Source organism: Hevea brasiliensis, chromosome 1 (genome assembly GCF_030052815.1).
Source record: "Hevea brasiliensis isolate MT/VB/25A 57/8 chromosome 1, ASM3005281v1, whole genome shotgun sequence".
Lineage (NCBI taxonomy): Eukaryota > Viridiplantae > Streptophyta > Magnoliopsida > Malpighiales > Euphorbiaceae > Hevea > Hevea brasiliensis.
The window spans coordinates 14507269-14530224 of record NC_079493.1 but is presented as its reverse complement, the minus strand read 5'-3'; the positions used below and the strand labels follow the sequence as shown (position 1 = coordinate 14530224).

Below are 22956 nucleotides of genomic sequence, written 5' to 3'. Positions count from 1 at the left end.
CTTGAGTTCTATAACTCCAAATTCAGTGATTCAAAAATTGAAATTCAAGTTTAAACATAGAGGAGCAATTGTTATGAAGGAAGTGTGACTAAATAGACATCCTAACCTAGTCAAATTCCTAGATAAATATAACACATCAACATGAACCTAAAGAAAGGTTCATGGGAAAAATGCTATATATGATAATTAAAATACTCATAAGGAAAATTAAATATTAAAAATGATATGAATATGTAAATTGGGACTAATGTCCTATTAATATGAAATTAATGGTACTAATGAACAGATCTTAGAAAATAGTAACATGAATAGTGCTAAATTAATTAAAAATGTTTAATTGCCCATAGTATACCCAGACTTATTTATTTATTTTGGATAAATGCGTATACCATTTATGGACTACAGCTAGCAGTACTGCCTACCGAGTAAATCATGAACTGACAATATATGTCCGGTATGATTGTTCTACGAGCTATATGCCTACTTACGGCCATTGTGCCTACTTTATTTACGGCTTTACAAGCTCGTGAATGTCTCGTGCGACGGTGGCCTCGTGCTGACGGATGTATCTTGGGTAGACATATGGCTGTCTAACCCATATACTCCCGTGTATCCAGCTTTTATAATTTGTTATAAGTTTCTTGGGCATTGATAATAATTAATTAATACTGAATATACAATAAGTAAACAGGAAAGATCCCAATAATTTTAATTGTTTCCAAAGTATAATAAAAAAAAATGTAAAAGACCCAGAATTTATGATTTGTAAATATTAATTCAATTGTTTAATTATTGTTATTATAAATTATTCACCACTAAGCGTTATGCTTAGCGCGTTGGTTTTCCATCGCGTAGTGCGAAGATCGTGATCGCCACAGTAGTATTTGGACAGAGTTCTGATCAGATCTGCCACCGATCAGAGTCACCTCACCGGTCTGTTGTATTTTGGTAGGGCCCATGTATAGACTAGTATTTTGGTTCATTATGTTTAGTCATGATGTAATTACTAGTTTATGATGTATTTCATTTTGGACTTGTAATTAAACTTTAAGATTGAAATGAAAACTTGTAATTTATTATCTATGAATTTCTATATGAATGCAATAGATGGCACTTCATTTTGAGATCTCATAAATAGTTGCGAATGATATGATAAAAGAGAATATGATATGGAAATATGTGAGATGACTATGAATATGTTAACAGGTGATAGTGGAACTCGCCAGATGCTAATAAAACAGAGGAGGATCTGTTCGGGTCTCCACAAAAATAAGATATAAAAAAAAAAATTCTACACGTAAAATACCTGATTTAAAGGACATTAAAATTTACAATAGACATGACATGACAAGACAAGATAGGGTGCTCCAGCACCGAATGTGGTACTTCTTGCTTGGCTATACAATAGACGGGTAAGGGGCGTCACATTTAGTGGTATCAGAGCTGGACTCCCTCTAGTACGATGTGTGGTGCGAGGACGCACCAGGCGAAAGCTGGTGGGCTTGTCATGACACAGGGATGGAGTTGGGACGTGGTTGTTCAACCAGCTATGCACTGGGGTGGAAACTTCGTGTCCCACATCGGAAACGGAAAGAAAAGATTTGGGCCATATATGTGGGAGCCTTCCTCACCTGGTCAGCGCGCTTTTGGGAATGAAACCTCCCAAGGGATAAATCCGTGAGGCCCATGGGCCAAAGCGGACAATACTAACTGGAGAAGGATCGGGCTGTTACAACTTTAAATTATTGTTTTCCCACTGAAAACTTGATTTGTATGCATTGTGTTAATTATGGGTTTTGAGAACTACATTGTTGCCACTCGTTAATGAAAATTAGATTTTGAAAATTGATTGTGTTTGTGCACAAAAATTTTTAAATTATAGTTTCACAATGAAAATTGATTTGTTATACATTAAGAATATGTTTTATTCATTAAGAATTTCGAAAAAGTTGTGTTGCCTATTTTACAATGAAAATTTGAAATGAAAATTATTTATTGATTTGTAAGGAATATTTGAACAATATGGTTTTAAATTTAGTTATGGCTTTGGAAATTTTATTTGAGAATTTGTGTGTTGCCTACTTTGGAAATGGAGATTTGAAATGAAGCTTGTTTAATTGTTGCATCAATTATAATTGAACATCATAGTTTTAGATCTTTTTAATTCACACTTGGCATGGCAATATTAATATGTTCATCATCCACTTATGGGGTGAGTTTGATATTTGATCAATTTCCTCCCTCTCTGGCTTCCCAGTCTGAGGGGCGAGTTTGGATGAGTACTCATTAGCTAGCTAGCCACCTCCCTCATTGACTTTGATTAGTGGGGATGTTTGCCTTGTCGTGATGTACACACGGCATGTTCGGAAATTTTGTGTCCTGGCCTAAGTTGTGTTATTGTTTGGCAACACTATGTTTATTAAATTGTTTGATCAAGTTGTGCTATATTAAGCTTGAAATTATGATTTGTTATAAATGCAATTTGAGAAAGAAATTGTGAAATGCGATTATGAGATTTTTGAATGATGATTTGTTCATAAATGTTTTATATTATACATTTTATTCTTTATTGTGCGCCACTGAGTATTTATATACTCAGCGATAGCTTTAACTTGTCATGCAGATAGAGAAAAGAACATAGCGATGAGTGAGCTACTCTGATCGAGAGAGCACGGTTGAAGAATTTCTATACGGGTATTGTCTATACCCTTGTAGTTTAGTTTGATGTAAATATGATAGTATGCATATGTGTAACACCCTAGGCAAATCCTACATCGACAAAACACGGGAGAGATGCTGGGTTCATAAGATGGAGGTTCCTAACCCATATTGACGCGTTTTAAAACCGTGAGGGCTCCAGCCCAGAGCGGACAATATCACTAGTGGGTCGGGCCATTACATTTGTGGTATCAGAGCCGCTCCGCGTGCAACCTTGAACGATGGTGGGGCTCACCTCAGCGAGGACGCTGAGTCCCATAAGGAGGGTGGATTGTAACACCCGACGCAAATACCACATCGACAAAACACGGGAGAGATGCTGGGTTTATAAGTTGGCGGTTCGTAACTCCTAGTGACGCGTTTTAAAACTTTGAGGGCTTCGGCCTAGAGCGGACAAATCACTAGTGGGCCGGGCCATTACATTTGTGGTATCAGAGCTGCTCCGCGTGCAACCTTGAACGATGGTGGGGCAAACCTCAGCGAGGACGCTGAGTCCCATAAGGGGGGTGGATTGTAACACCCTAAGCAAATCCCACATCGACAAAACACGGGAGAGATGTTGGGTTCATAAGATGGAGGTTCCTAACTCCTATTGACGCGTTTTAAAACCGTGAGGGCTTCGGCCCAGAGCGGACAATATCACTAGTGGGCCGGGCCATTACAATATGTATTTCTGTAGTTTGAGCAGTTGTACAGATAAAATTGTAATAATATTATTTTTGAGATTTTGTGTTTGTAAATTTAATAGTGAATGTAAATTAAATATTTAAAATGCAATGTGCATGAGTTTATGAAATGTTTTGAGTTATTAATTTTTTATTTGAAATTTGGATTTTGAGTTGAAGTGTTGCCATTGTTGTTGATTTGAAGTTTGGCGGTTGCAAATGAAGTTGTGATTGAGAAAAATATTGGGAGTGTTTTTATTTTTAGGTTTTGAAGAACTGTTTTCTCAAAATATAGACGGCACTCTGTCGAAATTTTTGTAAAAATTGCGGAGATTTTAAATATCCAAAAATTTGATTTATGTTTGGACTTTAAATAAAGGTTTTTAAAATCTGAAAAAAAAAATTTACCCACCAATTTAAAATTGAACGGAAATTATTTTAAAATCCCTTGTAGTATATTTAATGGGTTACTGATAGGTGAAGTACGGTAATTCATTAGGTGTACTACGGGAACATGTTACATCTTAAGAGGAGTAAGGTGTGACATGTTTAGTGGTATCAGAGCAAATGTTTTAAATAAATTTTGAACTGTGAATTTGCAATATTTTGTTGGTAAATACAACTGCTCAAATGTTTGATATATATGACATATTTACATCATGAATATGCACTAACGGAGGTTAACCTCCTTGTGTTTGTTATCAGAGAGTAGAAAATTTCTGGAAAACGGAATGGAAGAGGGAGATCATTCCGTAGAGCAATTTGTAGAGGCTGAGGCCCGAGGAGAAGCCCCAGCACTCCAGAATGTGAGTGGGTCAGCCACTCCAGCTCCTCCTCAAGCATCGCAGTTCCCTGCTCAGTTTGCACAGTAGATGGCTGCATTCTTTCAGCAAATGGCGGCGAATGTGCTGCCTTAAGCACAGACACAAGCATCGGTAGCACAACCACAGTCACCGGCTCGGCAATATGAGAAGTTAATGAAATTTGGGGCTATAGAATTCAAAGGAACAGTGGATCCAGGCGGAAGCGATGGTTAGAGAGGATGGAACGGGTTTTGAGAAAACTACGATTGTCTTTGAAGAGTTGAAGTTCGAATATTCAATATCACTTTTGCAAGGGCATGCATATGAGTGGTGGAAGACCATCCCCCACAGCTTGGTAGAGCTACTAGTCCTCACATGGGTAGACTTTTTAAGGGAATTTTGGCAGAAGTGGGCCCCCGATACTTATATAGACATGAAGTTGTAAGAGTTTTTAAGTTTGAAGCAAGGGGACAAAACTGTAGCAGAGTATGAGCGGGAATTTTCAAGGCTAAGCCATTATGCTGGAAGCTTAATCACCAACCCCAGAGACCGGTGTAAGAGGTTTGAGGCTGGGTTGAGGCCTAGCTTGAGAATGCAAGTGGTAGGGTTCCGACACCAGAATTTTTCTGAATTGATTCCACAAGCCCTGGAACTGGAAAGGATAGAATCAGAATGGGCAGTGAAAAAGAGTACACAAGAGAAAGAGAAATTCTGGTCAAACTACTGAGAGTGGCTCTAGGAAAAGAAAACATTTTGGAGGATCTAGCTCACGCGAATCGGGTAAAGGTATATCTTCTAGACAGAAACCATCCCAATCTAATCAGCAAACTCAACAGAGACGCAGAAATACATTGTCGGATCGACTTTGTGAGACTTGTGATAAACCACATAGTGGAGTATGTTATAGAGCTATAGGAACATGTTTTAATTGTGGAGGGACTAGTCATTTTGCTAAGGATTGCACAAGTCCACGTCGTTATGGATCATTTAACACGGCAGAAGGATCAGCTAAGTTTCTACCCCGAAGAGTTTACTAATAGTTGGTAGAGGCAAAGGCAGAGGTAGGAGTAGTACGCTTGGAAATCAGAGTACTGTAAATTAACTAGGACAAGGTAATGCTCCAGTGAGAGTGTACACTATGCGACAGAGGGACGAGGATGAAACTTCTGACATGGTTCCTGGTATTTTCTCGATTCTTGACTAAGATATGAATATGTATAAAAAAAAAATCAATTTTGATATATTAGTGACTAGTCTTTTTAAAATTAATTTTGGAAGAGTTTGTCAGTGAAAAGTATTTGCTAGCACACAAGAATTTATAAAGTTAATTAGTAAGCCTAATTATGTAAGGAAATAGAACCTAAAAGTAAGTTATCGTAATATAGCTACCTTAGATGCGGGTAAGGGTATTACTGCTGATAGATGTCAGTGAGTACCATAATCAAAATAAGTTTAAGATATTAGTGGATTTGAAAGAAATAAGATATAGGGAAGTTTGATCTATTGGGATGTATCGTAGTAACTATGCAATATTCTTGATATTTGTGCTGTAAGCTGCAGATTACAGTACTGACTTGGGATTTATTATGTAGAGCTACGTACTACCCAATAGTACACAAGAATAAGAATAGCTGCAAACGGCATCTGTTTTGGTACAGTTATGATAAGATAAAGTTTTCTTATTGGAAAAGAGTTTGAAAATCCTAACCTGGGATTTAAAACTCTAAAGTTAGAATATTGAAAGGTTATAGTTCAGTACAAAACAAAATAATGACTACACATCAGTGCAAAATAAGCTATAGAATATCGATAGATAAAAATAAATAGAATAATAAGAAATGAGAAAAATACTAGATGAGGAATTGCCACCAAGGCAAGCAATTTACTTAAGATGCGTAACAATATTCCGAATTATTTTATCAAGAAAGAAATAAGTTAAACCAAAGCAAACAAGATAGTGCAAAATGGCACATAGGCCTTGGTCATAAATGGAGATGGTAAGATAATGGTTATGGACCTATGGCAAGAAAGAAAAGACTACAAAAGAAAATAATTTCTAAAACAACAGCAAGAAAAGACTAAAATATTCTAAATTAAACTGAAGGTTACATCAAATGATTGAGAGAATTGATACGAAAAGAGTAAAATTAAATTCTCACCCATAAGATCACACGAGGTCCTAGAAAAGTGAATCTACTAGCACACAGATTTGCTTACCTCAAAAATTGAAATGAATTTGAATCTAACTTATGACAGAAGCTCATAAGGAACATGATACACGAGGTAAGCAATCGATGAGTAAATAGCGTTGGTTAAAGTGCTATGGACCATTATTCCGATTATAAAGCTATGTAGAAATGTGAGAAAAACATGAGAAAACAACATGAATGACTATTTGAGGATAGATAGTGGACATAATTTCGAGGACAAAATTATTTTAAGGGGGGGAGAATTGTAACACCTCGATTTGCATAGCCTGGTATATTTCACTGTTCCGGTGACCGGAGTCGGTCCTGACAATTAAGGGGATTGGAACCACATTTAAGACAACTAGATAAGCCATAAACACAAATAATTAGTAATTGTCAATTAGTTAAGTATAAATAAGAAAAACAGAACATAAGAAGTTAAACGAGCCGAGAGTCACAATGATGGGTGACCTTCTCGGGAACGACTGCGAGGTCAATTTAAACTCAAATTTTGAACCATAAAATGTGACGCTACGGTCCTTAGGACCATTACGAACACAGTGGAAAAGAGAAAATTACAAAAAAGGACTGTTAAGCCAGTCAAATAATTAGGTCAGGAAGCCAGAAGAAATATTAAATTATTTACAAACCGGGATGAACTGGTGAGGGGCAATTTGGTCAATTGACCCCAAGAGCTGACTCCTGACCTAACTGTCAAATAAAATCGGAGAAAAGAAAATTTCATAATCGAGAATTAAATTAAAGAACTAATAGAAAAATAAATAGAAAAAAAATGAATGAAATGAAAAAGTAAAAAGGTGATGACATCATGCATGATGCCATAAAAGTCATAATTAATATAATTAATTAAATTGAAATTTATGGTCTTCCTAAAGACAAAATACTTAAAAGAAAAGAAAAGGAAAAAAACATTGTATCATTTGTCTTCCTATAACACCCTAGGCAAATCCCACATCGACAAAACACAAGAGAGATGCTGGGTTCATAAGTTGACAGTTTGTAACCCCCTATTGACGCGTTTTAAAACCGTGAGGGCTTCAGCCCAGAGCGAACAATATCACCAGTGGGCCGAGCCATTACATTTGTGGTATCAGAGCCGCTCCGCGTGCAACCTTGAACGATGGTGGGGCAAACCTCAGCGAGGACGCTGAGTCCCATAAGGGGGGTGGATTGTAACACCCTAGGCAAATCCCACATCGACAAAACACGGGAGAAATGCTGGGTTCATAAGATGGAGGTTCCTAACCCCTAGTGACGCGTTTTAAAACCGTGAGGGCTTCGGCTCAGAGCGGACAATATCACTAGTGGGCCGGGCCATTACATTTGTGGTATCAGAGCATCGTTCATGATTGCACGCGCGGGCGCTCGATACCACAAATGTAATGGCCCACTAGTGATATTGTCCGCTCGGTCAAGCCCTCACGCTTTAAACGCGTCAATAGGGTTAGAACCTCCATCTTATGAACCCAAAGATCTCTCCCATGTTTTGTCGATGTGGACGGCTCAGGTGTTACAATCCACCCCTTATGGACTCGGCGTCCAGGTTGCCCCACCATCGCCTTGCACATAGAGCTCGATACCACAAATGTAATGGCTCTACCACTAGTAATATTGTCCGCTTTGTAAAACGCGTCAATAGGGGTTAGGAACCTCCATCTTATGAACCTAGCATTTCTCCCGTGTTTTGTCGATGTGGGATTTGCCTAGGGTGTTACAATCCACCCCCCTTATGGGACTCAGCGTTCTCGCTGAGGTTTGCCCCACCATCGTTCAAGGTTGCACGCGGAGCGGCTCTGATACCACAAATGTAATGGCCCGACCCACTAGTGATATTGTCTGCTCTGGGCTGAAGCCCTCACGGTTTTAAAACTCGTCAATAGGGGTTAGGAACCACCAACTTATGAACCCAGCATCTCTCCCGTGTTTTGTCGATGTGGGATTTGCCTAGGGTGTTACACTTCCCTTCCAAACCGTCTCCCATCTCCCTCACTTCTCCATAAAAAGTCCCCCATTAAAGCTTGTCTTCAAGCTTTGAAACCCTTACCAAATCCCAACTTCTTCTATAATCACTCCATAAAACCTTATTCCCTTCCCTTGAGAAAGAAATTTAACAAGAAAGAAAGAAGAAAAGAGGAGAAAATTGAAGATTGGATATCAAAGTTGAGGTAAACACATCAATTTGAAAGTTTGAGATTATTTGTTGTGTTTTTAGCTTGAATTACTTGTAAATAAACTTAAAATTAAAAAAAAAAACACGTGTGAGGGACTAAACTGAAATTCCTCCAGCAGGGAGGGGAGAGTGATTTGCATGAGTTTGATTGAGTTAAACATGTTAAAATGCTTGAATGAGTTGAAAGATTGTGTTTATATGCTTTGAATTAGTTAATTACAATGAATTAGTGTGGTTAGGGTTTGAGACCTAGGGTTTTGAGGCAAAAAATTTGGAGAAATTGGTAAATGATATATTTCAACTAATTTGAAGTGAGAAATGGTCATTTGTGACCTAATTAAGTGTGTTTGAAGTGTTGGAATTAAAGTCAAATTAGGAGGGAGTGTGGTCATGTTGCTGCAGCATGACCAAATCAACTTTGAAGAACCAAAAATAAAATTTGACAAGTCCAATGGATATGGGACCAATTGGGGATGAAAATAGGCACTAAATGACACAATTTTCATTTAGGAAGCATGCCCAAAAAGTGACTAAAACCTAGTGAACAAATTGACCAAAGTTGAAAAATTACAGGCTGCCCTGCACAAACTGACCAAATGAACAGTGTTTGTTCATTTGGTCATAACTCGAGCTAGGCAGATCAAAATGACTTGAAATTTTACTAGTGGTTAGATGAGATATAGACCTAAAACTTTCATGAAGAATACAAACCCAAATTATGCCAAAATTGGTGACCCAAAACTGCCAGAACCAAAAATTACCCAGAATTCTAGATTGTGTCCAATTAGGCAGCCATAGTTCAAATGGCTATAACTTGAGCTAAAAAAACTCCAATTGGAGTGATTCAAAAAGTAGAATAAACTTAAGACAATAGGAAACATTTTCTATGAAGGAAGTTTTGCTAAATTCTAACAGAAAAGTGACCAATGGAATAGTGCAACCTAAGACACCAAAACTGAAATTTTGCAATTTTGCCTAAAAGACTTAGAATTTGAGAAAATGACCAAAACCAACAAGTTTGGTAACCAAAATGTGGTATGTGGGTGAAGTTGGAGTTCCCATACCTATTAAGCCTTAGAAAGTCAACAATTTGACTTGAATAGTATCATGAATAGTAACTCCAAAATGAAAATTTCCAAGAATGTTAGTTTAAGCATATTTGGGCTAGAATTAAGTATTTATGAATTAATTATTGGATTTATTGTGAAATAAAGTACTGAAACACTATAAATTTTGTGTTTCAGCTAAAAAAGACCCGAAAGGCCTAGAGGCGATTAAGTCCAGGTTTGTGTACAATAACTTTAAATTATTGTTTTCCCACTGAAAACTTGATTTGTATGCATTGTGTTAATTATGGGTCTTGAGAACTATGGTGTTGCCACTCGTTAATGGAAATTTGATTTTGAAAATTGATTGTGTTTGTGCACAAAAATTTATAAATTATAGTTTCACAATGAAAATTGATTTGTTATACATTGTAAATATGTTTTATTTATTATGAATTTTGAAAAAGTTGTGTTGCCTATTTTACAATGGAAATTTGAAATGAAAATTATTTATTGATTTGTAAGGAATATTTGAACAATATGGTTTTGAATTTAGTTATGGCTTTGAAAATTTTATTTGAGAATTTGTGTGTTGTCTACTTTGGAAATGGAGATTTGAAATGAAGCTTGTTTAATTGTTGCATCAATTATAATTGAACATCATATTTTTAGATCGTTTTAATTCACACTTGGCATGGCAATATTAATATGTTCCTCATCCACTTGTGGGGTGAGTTTGATATTTGATTAATTTCCTCCCTCTCTGGCTTCCCAGTTTGAGGGGCGAGTTTGGATTAGTACTTATTAGCTAGCTAGCCACCTCCCTCATTGATTTCGATTAGTGGGGGTGTTTGCCTTGTCGTGATGTACACACGGCATGTTCGGAAATTTTGTGTCATGGCCTAAGTTGTGTTATTGTTTGGCAACACTATGTTTATTAAATTGTTTGATCAAGTTGTGCTATATTAAGCTTGAAATTATGATTTGTTATAAATGCAATTTGAGAAAGAAATTGTGAAATGCGATTATGAGATTTTTGAATGATGATTTGTTCATAAATGTTTTATATTATACATTTTATTCTTTATTGTGCTCTACTGAGTATTTATATACTCAGCGATAGATTTAACTTGCTGTCGCAGATAGAGAAAAGGACATAGCAGTAGAGTGAGCTGCTACAGTCAGAGAGGAGCACGGTTGAAGAATTTTTGTACGGGTATTGTCTATACCTTGGTAGTTTAGTTTGATGTAAATATGATAGTATGCATATGTATCTCTATAGTTTGAGCAGTTGTACAGATAAAATTGTAATAATATTATTTTTGAGATTTTGTGTTTGTAAATTTAATAGTGAATGTAAATTAAATATTTAAAATGCAATGTGCATGAGTTTATGAAATGTTTTGAGTTATTAATTTTTGATTTGAAATTTGGATTTTGAGTTGAAGTGTTGCCATTGTTGTTGATTTGAAGTTTGGTGGTTTCAAATGAAGTTGTGATTGAGAAAAATATTGGGAGTGTTTTTATTTTCAGGTTTTGAAGAACTGTATTCTCAAAATATAGACGGCACTCTGCTGAAATTTTTGTAAAAATTGCGGAGATTTTAAATATCCCAAAATTTGATTTATGTTTGGACTTTTAATAAAGGTTTTTAAAATCTGGAAAAAAATTTTACCCACCAATTTAAAATTGAACGGAAATTATTTTAAAATCCCTTGTAGTATATTTAATGTGTTACCGATAGGTGAAGTACGGTAATTCATTAGGTGTACTACGGGAACATGTTACATCTTACGAGGAGTAGGGTGTGACAGCTTATGTGGAGCTAAACGGGAGTAAGCCAGGGATATCATTGCCATACTAGAAGAGAAGAACCTTTTTTAAGGGTAACTTGCCCCAATGGCAACTGCATTTACCAACAGGTAAGTAGCTCTAAACTTCTCGAGTAACCATTGACATTAAATTGTAGTAATAATAAAACTTTTATTTGATAAATTAAAATTAACTTTGTTTTTAATTTAACTGACTTTTGCATGTAATTAATTTAAATAAATACTTTGTAAATTAAAATTAATCTTGTTTGTAAATTAAACTAACATTGGCATGTAAATAAATTTAATTTAATACTTGGTAATTGTAAAATAAATTTGCATGTTAGAAATTTTATTAGGTTGTGATTGTTTGGGCCTTATGTGATATTAGAATAAATTACACATGTACATAATTAACTTAGTTCAATTATCTTTAGGGTAACTTTGTGAAAATTAATTAATTAGGTTAAATAAAAACGTAGGGTTATTTGAAATTGAATTTGTTTGTAAATTAAATTCTCAATAATAAATTAATTTTAGTCATCTGATAAATATCATTTAAATAATTAGCAACCCCATAGATAGAAATTACTTGTGTATGAAAATTGTGTGTAAACAACAACCCTTTTGTGAATTACTTGCGTGTGTAGGATTAGAATTGCATTTTTTAGGATAAAGTTTAATAAATGAATAATAAACAAGACTTCTAGAAACATTAGTAGAGGACTGGCACTTGAATCAACGAGATTAGACCAGGCGTAAGGGGTGCCTAACACCTTTCCCTTACGTATCCACTATCCCGAACCTAGACATTGGGCTATGGTAATGACGGTTGTGGGAACTCTACAAGGAGTAAGTTGCCATCCATGACCCTTGGAAGAAACACTGAATATGTCCCGGTTATTACCCGGGTGGCGACTCCTGTCTATATATGCCTTCGTGGCATAAATCCTTAGTATCGTGGTAGTGTTATAGGAAGATAGTACTTACCAGTGGTTTGATTCTATTAGGATTGTATAAAGTGCATGTCTAGGAAATGCTGTCTAAGGAGGTGGTACTTAAGTGAGACCATTGTGACTCCACCATCTTTCCTGGGCATTACCTGGTGCATTTTATATAATTCCAATAGATGATATTTCGCCTCACGCCCCCCTCCTACAGGCGCCGTTGTCGGGGACTGAAATATTTTTGGATTTTGTGTTTCTTTTGTTAGGATAGTCTGTTATTAATTTTGTTTGTGAAGTGTTGCTATTTTTAGGTTTCGAAAAAAAAAAATTTACGGTGTTACTATTCATTAAGAATTTTGGTTGAATTTGGAGGGCGGCCCTTACCTATTTTGAAGGAAATGACACTCTGATCAAGACCAATTAATCCATAGGATTTTTTGGCCTTACCCTCTTGAGGCCAAATTCGATTGTTTTTTAGGGTTTTGAGGCATTTTTCTATTTTTATTTTGATTTCTTTTTGTTTATGACAAGAAATTCTCAATCTGGTGAGTTGATCTTTGATCCAGAAGTAGAAAAAAACAGCTAAATGCTTGAGAAAATTGGCTAAGCAAGGTAGGCTGATTCTAAGTACATCTGAAGGAGTCCAATCTCCAAAGGAGCTAAGTTCAGATTCAAATTCTAATTTAGAGTCAAGTTCCAAAAACGAGACCATTGCTGCTGCTAGGACTTTGAAAGAGTTGGTTGCTCCTGATCTAAACCAACAACCCTTGTGTATTCAATACCCTACTTTAAATGTTGCTTTTGAGTCGAAATTTGGACTAATCCATTTGTTGCCTAAGTTTCATGGTCTTGTAGGTGAGGATCCACATAAGCATTTAAAAGAATTTCATGTTGTGTGTTCCAACATGAAACCTCAAGGAGTTTCAGAGGATTAGATCAAGCTTCAGGCCTTCCCTTTTTCACTAGAGGGCATAGCTAAGGATTGGTTGTATTACCTTCCTTCTGAATCCGTCAACTCATGGAATGGGATGAAGCAGATATTTCTGGAGAAGTATTTTCCAGCTTCCCATGCTGCCAACATAAGAAAAGAAATTTATGGAATCCGGCAGTATAATGGAGAGAGCTTATATGAGTATTGGGAGAGATTTAAGAAACTGTGTGCAAGCTATCCCCATCATTAAATAAGTGAACAACTGTTAATTCAATATTTCTATGAGGGACTTTTACCAATGGACCGCAATATGATAGATGCTGCTAGTGGAGGAGCTTTGGTCGACAAGACACCAGAAGAGGCAAGGAGGTTGATTGCTAACATGGCAATAAATTCTTAGTAGTTTGGAATGAGAATGGATCACACACCTATGAAGGTTAATGAGGTAAGTACATCTAACCTTGAGAAACAAATTTCTGATTTAACTTCTTTGGTGAGACAGTTAGCTGTAGGGAACATGCAAACTGTTAAGGTATGTGGAATTTGTTCGGGTTCGGGTCATGCTACTGGCATGTGTCCTACATTACAAGAGGATGAATTAATGCAACATATTAATGCAGTAGGAAATTATGGACAGCCACAACGCAGGCATGATCCCTATACTAGTACTTATAATCCAGGATTGTGAGATCATCCCAATTTGAGCTATGAGAATCAACCGGTACAAAACCGATACCAGCAGCAAAGACCACAAGTGAAACAACCACTTCCACCTCTGCCTCCCTCAAATCAAGGTATGTCACTTAATGAAATTGTTAAGGCTTTGGCTGACAATTCACAACAGTTTCAACAGGAGACCAAAAATAGCATTCAAAACATAAAGAGGTAGATTGGTCAGTTAGCCTCATCTGTGAGTAAGCTGGAAGCTCAAAGTTTTGGAAATCCCACATCACAAACAATCATGAGCCCCAAAGAAAATGAAAGTGCAATACTGTTATGGAGTGGGAAAGAAGTTAATAATTAGACTCCACATGAGTTAACGAAAAAGAAGAAGTAAGGAGAAAAAGAGTCTGAAATTAAGGTAGATACTGAACCTAAACTAAATAAGGTTAATAATTCTATTCTTGCTCCATTCCCCTGCAAGTTGGCCAAGACGAAGAAAGAAGAACAAGAGAAAGAAATTTTGGAGACTTTCAAGAAGGTAGAGGTGAATATACCTTTACTTGATGCAATCAAACAAGTTCCCAAGTATGCTAAATTCCTTAAGGAACTATGCACTACAAAGCGCAAGTTGAGGAATAATGAGAAGATCAGTGTGGGGAAAAATATGTCGGCATTAATTCAGTAAAAATTAACCCCTAAGTGTAAGGATCCAGGTTCGTTTTCTATTCCCTGCAGAATAGGTGATTCTAAATTTGAATGTGCAATGGCAGATTTAGGAGCATCTATTAATATTATGTCAAATTCAATTTTTCAAAGTTTAAATTTGGATCCTTTGAAAGAAACCAGTGTTATTATTCAGTTAGCTGATCGTTCTAATGCTTATCCATTGGAAGTAGTTGAGGATGTGTTGGTGCAGGTTGGAGGATTGATTTTTCCTATAGATTTTTACATTCTGGATATGGAGGATGATAATGTTCCCACATCAAAGTCAGCTTTGATTTTGTTTGGAAGACCTTTCCTAAAAACTGCCAAGACAAAAATTGATGTGGATGAGGGTACCTTAACTATGGAGTTTGATGGAGAGAGTGTCAAATTTAATATATTTGATTTCATGAAGTATCCTGCTGATGATCATTCTGTCTTTTCTGTCTTTTCTATTGATGTTGTTGATACATTTGTGCAGGATGTTTTTGAGTTAAGCATGGAGGATGAGTTAGAAAGAAAATCACATTTGCATGAATTAGAGGAAATTCGCCTTAAGGCTTATGAGAATTCTAGGATCTATAAAGAAAAGACAAAGGCATTCAATGACAAAATAAGGAAGCAGTTTGTGATTGGACAAAAAGTTTTATTGTATAATTCTATATTGAAGCTGATGCCTGACAAGTTGCGTTCTCGTTGGATTGAACCCTTTGTTGTTACTAATGTGTTTCTTTATGGTGCAGTTGAAATTCAAAGTTTAGGAACTAACAAAGTGTTCAAGGTCAACAGTCATGAACTCAAGCCATTTTATAAAGGGTTTCAGGAGCATACAGTGGAAGAACTCAAATTGAGTAGCCCAATTTATGAGGATTAAAGAGCTTTGCCATGTCGAGCTAACGATATTAAACAAATGCGCTTCTTGGGAGGTAACCCATGGGTGGCTTGTTAGCCACAATCAGATTTGTTTTGTTTCCCTTATCTTATTTTATTTTATTTTCTAGCATTTTTTTTTCTCTTTTCCCTTGCATTTGGCCTTTACATTGGGGACAATGTAAGTTTTAAGTGTGGGGGAGGAGAAATTTGTTGCTTTAATTTAAAGAAAAAAAAAGATTTATTCTTATAAGCTTGATTCATGATTCTATATTAACTCTAAAAAAAAAATGGATTTGTTCTTATAAGGTTGATTCATGATTCTATATTAACTCTCGGAGAGAAGTGCTTTGTCCTTGAAATGACTTTTTTATTTTAGATTGAATTTTTGAGATTTTAGGCAAGGTAATAGTAACTTTAATGATGGATTTTCCCTCTTCTCCATACCATAGAGCAAAATTTTTATTTCCTGCATAAATCATTTAGGCTTGATTTAATGGTGAAATGATTAGTTATGTGTGCTTTAAACTAGTGTCATGCATATTTCAGAACTTTGTTTAATCTATCAGGGAATTTTATAATATGTAGATGCATAAATTGGGAGAAATAAAAGGTTGAACTTGAAAATTGCTCCGCTATTTTAGTTAAGCAAACTAACCAGGGGTCTTCATGAACCCCATATCGATTCTCAGGCCAAAAGCTAGCTAGGATATGAGCAAGGTACTTTTCTGAAGGTCACAGTTGAAATATATATATATATATATATATATATATATATATATATATATATATATATATATATATATATATATATATATAACTATGAAGAGAGAGAAGTACTAATTTCAAATATATAAAAAAAAGGGCACTTCTATCTCCCCTAAGATTTGCAAAGAGCTATAATTGTTGTGCCTTGATAAATTAGCATTGTGTTTTAGTGTGTATTGACTTAAAATTTTATGGAACTTTAATTGTGTGAGCTTAATTGATTTCAAGCCTATTGTTTTATTTTGGAAAACTGTTGATATATTGGTATGGTGTTGATGGAATTTGTTGTGATGGTTATTACCTTACTTGCCTTTACTTTCAAGTTTTTAATCTTTTATTAGAGAATGTTGTGAACGGGTTCAGTTAAGGAACTTCTAAGTGGAGTTTATTGAAAATTTAAATCATGCTTGAGGACAAGCATGGAATAAGTGTGGGAGAATTTGATAAGTGCACAATTTATTAATTTTACTCCCATCACATTTAGTGTTTCTAGTATGTTTTTATGTTTAATTCAGTTAGTTAAGTATATTTATCATCTAGGCATATGTTCAGAGAGTTGTTGAAATAATTGTGTTAAATGGAGATATTCTTAGCATTAGCATTAATTTGGCTCTTGCTGTATTTTTCAGGGTTTTGGTGAAGTCCCAGAACATAGAAGTGAGGAAGGAAGCTTGGAAAGGTCGAAGGATTTAGAAGCGTTAAAGAAACAAATTACACGGGTCGTGTAAACACAACCACAGACCCGTGTAACATTCTGGCAGAAGAAATCAAGAGAACTGAGGAAGAGACAAAGTACACGAGCCGTGTAACTTGACCCGTGTAAATCTTTGAGACTCGTGTAACTTTCTGTGCCAATACGAAACATGCCTATTCAGCTCCAGTAAGTTATATGGCCCTGGGCCGTGTAGTGATACATGGGCCGTGTATCCATCGACAATCAGTTTCCTGATTTTGCTCCAGTTGCAATTTTTGACAGAGACTCTAAAAACCTAACCCTAGGCCATTTATTATAAATAGAAGAGACAACAGCCGCACAAAAGGACCATTCAGCACACTCTACATTCGTCTTTGAATTCTTTTTCTTCTTCTTTAATTTTCTGTAAGCCATGAATATGAGTGGCTAAGTTTTTAATTCAGTTCAAGGGATTCAAGTTCTTTTGCTTGATTTGTGAGACCAGGTTCTTAATTTAATTTATGTCTTTTTGAATATCTATTATTTTCTGATTTCTTTGTCGTTGATCTATTGAATGATTTACTAAAAAAGCCTATTAGTTAATTGTTTGATGAGATCAATTGCTAGTTCATCTTCATAATCCGTAATTGTTGTATAAGATTGAACAATAGTAGCAATTAGATTTTATTGATTATGATCCCAGTTTTCGATAATAACCTAAGAAAACAATAGGGTGGATTACATGATTTATGCTTCATAAATTGTTGTTCAGCTTAACTACTTCCTTTTCTTAAAGCATTTATTAATTTGATGAGGATTACTTAATACCAACTCAGTTAATAATTAGAGTCAATAAGAGTGTTGGGCTCAAATTGGTGAGTATAGGGAAGTCAGGGGTTTACCTCGCTGTTTGGTAAATCTACGTTAAGTATTCAATAAGAGATAATTGCATTTCTTTTGTCTATGATCAAATCAATTTATTGGAATGCGAATTACCTTGAACTAAAGTTTATTTAGATTGAGATTTTCATATTTAGTTCTTAAATTTCTGATTTCTTCTGATTTTGTGTTACAAAATCCCCACCCCCCCCCCCCCCAATCTTTGTCTCTTTTACACAAGTGCATGAAATTTAATAATTAAGTCTCTAGGGTTCGACCTGGATTTACCACTTGCTATAGAAAATATTTCATAATTGGTAATTTCAGTTAATTTAATTTCTGGTGGATTCGACACCCATCACATTGCTTTGGGAGAATCACTCCTAAAGATCTTGCCATACCTCATAAGTTGTGGTTGAATATATGACACTATCAATAATTGTTGGTTCAAGGGAATTTAGATCCATGAAAAGATCAAGTCATTGCATCGTTGCCACTCAACAAAACCCAATTTGTTCTCCGCACTGAGGGTGATTGTAACACCCCAACTTTTGAAAAAAAAAATTATGGATATATTATAAATTAGAGAATTTATTTATAAAGATTTGGGGAGAAATTTTATGATTAATTGAACTTGAAAGTTGAATTTTAGAAGTTTTTGGGTTAAAAGAGAATTGTGGAAAAGTTAAAGGACCAAATGGTAATTTGGAAAAAAAAATTTGTGCTGCCCACCTTTTTTCCCATGTGAGCTAGCAGTTGGTTTAAAAAAAATTAAAATAGCAGCCAAGGGAAAAAGAATCGGGAAAGAGGAAGAAAAGAGAAAGAAGAAGAAGAAGAAAGGGAAAGGAGGAGGAGTGACCAAAAAATGGATGGCTGGCCAATGAGGGAGGTTGTCAGCAGTGAAAGAAGATGAATTTGGGTATGAAATTCAAGACATATGAGAGAAAAAGAGAGAAAAGAAGAGAGAGAAAGCAAGAAAAGAAGAGATAGAAAGTGAGATTACAAAGCTTAGTTTGAACAATTGGTGAGCAGCTTTGATGCATGTTTGGTATCTATGGAATCAGGAGAAGGAGAGGAACATTTGGTGTGCTCAAATTTGGCAAATGTCGTCCGTGGGTGGCGGCCGATCACCGTACGCGGTGGTTCCAGCGGTGGCTCCAATGAGCTTTGGTGATAATTCAACTTCCAAAGGCTTTCTCATGAATTTTAAGAATTTTCAAAACACAGATATACTTTGGGTAAGATTATTTTTATTATTTCTCAGTCTGTGGTGTTTGAATGCAGTGTTTCTTGGACAATAAAAATTGGATAAAAATTCTGAGAAAAATATATGATGAAAATAAAATTATTTTAAGATAGAATATGGTGCTTGTTGAATTTTTGAGTGATTGTGGAATGTTTTTGAGAAATATATATGTGGATTTTAGTTGGATTTTGGTGTATGAGTATTATTTTTGATATTATAATTTTTATAGAGCTATAAGTTGGATAATTGAAAATATTGATATGATTAATGGCTTGTGGAATTGAGATATATGACAGGGAGTTTAGTCCAATTTAAGGGGAAATGCTGTTGAATTTTTATTAGATATTTACTTTGGGAAAGTGAAATTATGATTGATTATGATTATTATGATTCTAGGAGGAGCTTGTGATTATGGATTAAATGAATGCGAAGGTGGTATCTAGGAGTTGGTATTTTGCAGCCAGGTGAGTGGTATTTACAATACATAGCACAAATTTGCTTCTCAATTAATTCTTCATCCTTTGAAAATTTTCAATTTGCTTCGGATAATATATTGATTATTTGATTCATCCTCATTGTTCAAAGTAATTCTATTATATTGTTGCTCATTGCTATTTCGATATCTCATGCATGCTAGTAAGTCTATGAAGAGAATTAAGGTTATGAGATACCAAGACAAATGGTAAATGTTGATGAGTTTAATAGCTTGTATAGAGAGGCGGTTGATTTTAGCAAGGTTTAGCATATGTGCTTTAATATTTGATAGCTATGAGAAATGTTATGAGATTGTGATTTATTATGACGGAATTGTTTGGTTACCTTGGGTAGCAATGATTTATTTAGCAGGACTATGTTATTGGAGTTTGTGAGTTTGATGGACTATGGTGTTAACAACCATGATATGCCCTTGTATCATTATGAGATACTGAATTATATTTAGTATATTTGCTCCGATCAGAAGGATGCCAGCATTTTAGTTTTTTGCGGTAGGAAAGGGCTGCCCATAGAGTGGGTGGAGCTGCCACTGCAAGGTTTGACTCAGCATGGATATAATTTAGATATCTATTTTGATACTCTGGTATATCTTTGGATGTCAAATACCAATTATCAATTTTTTTTTTCATCTGTAAGGAATAATTGGAAACTAGGAAGAATACAATTTGAGTAATTTGGAGATTCTAGAATTGCATAGCATGGTGAATTTGATTATTTAATTTGTTCAGCTTGTCCTAAATTCTCATTATTTAATTTATTTCCTTTGTATATTCCCTTTGTTGCATGATGTATATTGTAAATGCCAACTCACTGAGTAGTCTATACTCACCCCACCTAACTAACCAGTTTTACAGATGTTAATGATGAGAATCAGATTGATGGTTTTTAGAGCTTCAATTGGCTAAACTCCATGGTTCTAGGGATGCTGGGGAAGAAATCTATAGTGGGGAAGAAATCTATAGTAGGGAATAAGGGTGTTACAATTTAGTGGTATCAAAGCCTAGGTTTAGATTCTGTAGACACCATTGGTAGTTAATGTTTAGGTTAATATGGATATAAGTAAAAGATTAGTTTTGAAATTGTTGATGAACAGAACATTGGGATTTTAGTTTTTGATAATAGTTAAAGAGCTAGAATTTTTTCTAGTGAGGTGATATTATGAGTTAGAAGTTCTATATTGAATTAGAAGTGTGTTAGTTATGAAATTGTTTTTAATTAAGGAATGAGTTTGGAATCCTATTTGAGAGGATTAGACTTTAAAATATATTTGAGAATGATATTATAAGAAAAACTCCGTCTAAGTAGTTTGTGTTTAGCCGGTCCCAAGCCCGAATAAAGGAGGAGGGTTGCGATAGGTGACAACTAGCATAAAAATTTCATCACACCTTATGATATGGATTCAAATGATATAACATTAGGGCATCCTCTACTTACGACACTCTACATTAGAGCTCGGGTGTAGTGAGAAATATGCAAATGTGTAAGGCATTCACCGAAAGCGACGTGCCATACCAGCGCCCGGGTGTGATGTTAAATGAGCAAGGATTCCCACATCATGGATGGGTGTGGGTAAAGAAGTTAGTTCATAGGACAGATAGTAGAATAGAACACAAGATAGGCATAGAGAACAATAGAAGATATCATAGAAAGAGATCAATTAGGAAGGAATATGATAAGAGGAGAATCAGGATTGGCACTTGGAATGTTGGATCACTTACAGGAAAATTAATGGAGGTTGTGGATACCTTGGAAAGGAGAAGGGTGAATATTGCTTGCATTCAGGAGACTAAATGGGTAGGAGAGAAAAACAAGGAAGTGGGTAATTCAGGGTACAAACTGTGGTTTACCGGAAAGGAGAGAATAAGAATGGAGTGGGCATAATCATAGATAGGACATTGAAAGATGCTATAATAGCTGTGAAAAGAGTAGGAGATAGAATTATACTAGTAAAGCTAGTACTAGAAGGAGAAATAATAAATGTAGTTAGTGCTTATACCCCACAAATAGGACTAGATAGTGAGAGTAAACAAAGGTTTTGGGAAGATTTGGATGATCTAATGCAAAGCATACCAAATGAAGAGAATGTTTTCATCGGTGGAGATTTGAATGGACATGTAGGAAGTGATATGCAAGGTTATGAGAATATTCATGGAGGTTTTGGTTTTGGCAGCCAAAATGAGGAGGGAAAAAGCATCCTGGATTTTGCTATGGCATACAACCTAATACTAGCAAATACCTACTTTATAAAAAGAGAGTCACATTTAGTGACTTTCAAAAGTGGGCAACATAGAAGCTAAATTGACTTTCTCTTAACTAGGAAGACAAATAGAGCTCTATACAAAGATTGTAAGGTTATTTCGGGAGAGGCTTTAACAAGCCAACATCGGTTAGTGGTCTTGGATGTCAAGTTTAAGAACAATTCAAGTAAGGTTAGAAGAAATAGTGTAGCTGAAACAAAGTGGTGGGAGTTGAAAGGAGTAAAGCAAGTGAAGTTCAAAAATGAGCTTCTTAAGTTTGAAGCATGGAAGTTAGATGTGGAGACCAATGGTATGTGGATACATATGGCATCAAAGATTAGAGAAGTAGCTAAAAAAGTACTTAGAGAGTCTAGAGGACATGGACCACCCTCAAAAGAGAGATAGTGGTGGAATGAGGAAGTACAAAAGGCAGTAAAGAGAAAGAGGGAATGGTATAAGAAATTAACTAAGTGTGATAATAATGAGGCATATGAATAGTACAAGATAGCAAAGAAAGAGGCAAAAAAGGCAATTAGTCAAGCAAGAGCGCAAGCTTTTGAAAAGTTGTATGAGAAAATTTTAACTAAAGAATGGGAGAAAGATATGTATAGATTAGCAAGGAGGAGAGAAAAGAAATGTCAAGATGTTAATCAAGTTAGGTGCAATAAGAATAAAGAAGGAAAAGTGTTGGTGAAAGATGAGGACATTAAAGAAAGATGGAGATTATTTTGATGATCTTTTTAATAATAGTCAAAATGGTAATAGCGTGAATATAGACTACAGAGCAATAGAAAAGAATGTGAATTATACTAGAAGGATTAGATCTTTAGAAGCAAAGGAAGCACTTAAGAGAATGAAAGTAGGTAAAGCCTGTGGATTTGATGGAATACCAATTGAAGTGTGAAAGTGTTTGAGAGATATGAGAGTGGCATGGTTAACTAACTTGTTTAATAAGATTCTAAACTCAAAGAAAATGCCTGATGAATGGAGGAGAAGTATTTTAGTACCCATTTTTAAAAATAAGGGAGACATACAGAGTTGCTCAGACTATAGGAGAATTAAACTCATGAGCCATACTATGAAGCTATGGGAGAGAGTTATGGAACATCGACTACATCATGA

General features: G+C 35.4%; 1 non-coding gene across 1 annotated transcript; it reads right to left on the bottom strand.

Annotated features, from left to right (window-relative positions):
• Positions 1–13446: 13446 nt before the first annotated feature.
• On the bottom strand, positions 13447–13553 carry LOC131169504 (small nucleolar RNA R71). Its single transcript, XR_009140442.1, has one exon. It is a non-coding gene; the product is annotated as a small nucleolar RNA R71 (small nucleolar RNA).
• Between the last annotated feature and the right edge of the window lie 9403 nt (positions 13554–22956).